Source organism: Sorex fumeus, unplaced genomic scaffold (assembly GCF_029834395.1).
Source record: "Sorex fumeus unplaced genomic scaffold, SorFum_2.1 ptg000134l, whole genome shotgun sequence".
In the NCBI taxonomy this organism is placed as follows: Eukaryota; Metazoa; Chordata; class Mammalia; order Eulipotyphla; family Soricidae; genus Sorex; species Sorex fumeus.
In genome coordinates this window covers 3129240-3130432 of record NW_026606191.1, presented here as the reverse complement: position 1 = coordinate 3130432, position 1193 = coordinate 3129240, and positions in this window count along the sequence as shown.

Here is a 1193-nt window from a genome sequence, read left to right as displayed (position 1 = left end):
CAACACCCTTTTCGTATAGACATAGGAAGATAGTTAATACTTTGACATTGTAACTTGGGAGTTAATTGACACCAAATAATACTTCATACCTGGGCATCTGCTTTCTCAATCTAAGCCTCAGTTGCCCTTAGTCTCTAGCACACCAAAAGCAGTGTCATGATGAGGGACTGGATGGACCCACAGCTAGCTGTGACGTACCCTGGCATCGAAATGGGCTAGGCCAAAATGCCATATAAGTTAAGAGCATGGTCATGGACAAATTCTGTCATGATCCAAAGAGTAACAACTAGATTGGTACCATGCAAGGGTTAAGAAAGACTAATCTGATCTGAGCACTGTAATCTGAGATCTATAGTAAGATATCCCCAGCTTAATGTATCTATTACGGTGTCCATATTAAATGACTACTAATTTTATTAAGGAGTAGAATTAAGATGAATGTTTATATGGTTCCTGAACTAAGGGAAGGAAAAACGCACCCATAGATGGCATTTCACCTTTAGGTGGGTCTTCTTGCTGAAAGAGTTTGTCATAGAAGAAGTTTCCTCTGAGAGAGCGACCATACATCCATTGATTGTATGACCTCGCCTATGTGTAATTGCTACCCCAACTCCCTCATGATTTGGGAGATAATTAATGCTATAAGAGTTGGCAAGAGAAAAAAATCAAGAAAGAATCTGAGAGGGAAAATCCAAGAGAAATTAAGGAGATTCATGGAAGGAGAATCAGAGGAGAACTGAGACGAGATTGGAAGAAACTGCAATTGATACCAACGAGCCTGGCCCTCATTCCTTCCGTCATTCACCCATGGCCGTCAGCTGGCCAAGGGTGGGGGAAGCAGCCTGAGACCATCAAATTCAGGCGGCGGTGGGGGGGAGGGGAGAAGAGAGAGAAAGGAGAGAGGGGGCTTCATATTCATTTTTTGTAAACACAGCATGAACTGACAAACCAGTTTTTTGAAACAATTACCACTTGTGTTTGCTTTCAGTAGAAGGAAAAATTAAAGTACTTTATTGATATGAAAAATAATAGAATTTTTTTCAGTTTCAGTACCCAGTAAGGCTAAGTGCCTTTTACTCTCAGGATAAGACTCTGGATTTTCTCCTTGCAGTGTCCAGAGACCACAAATATAATGGCAGGGAGAGAGCCCGGAACCCCACCTTTCCAATCACATGCTTGCTCCACTGATCTAT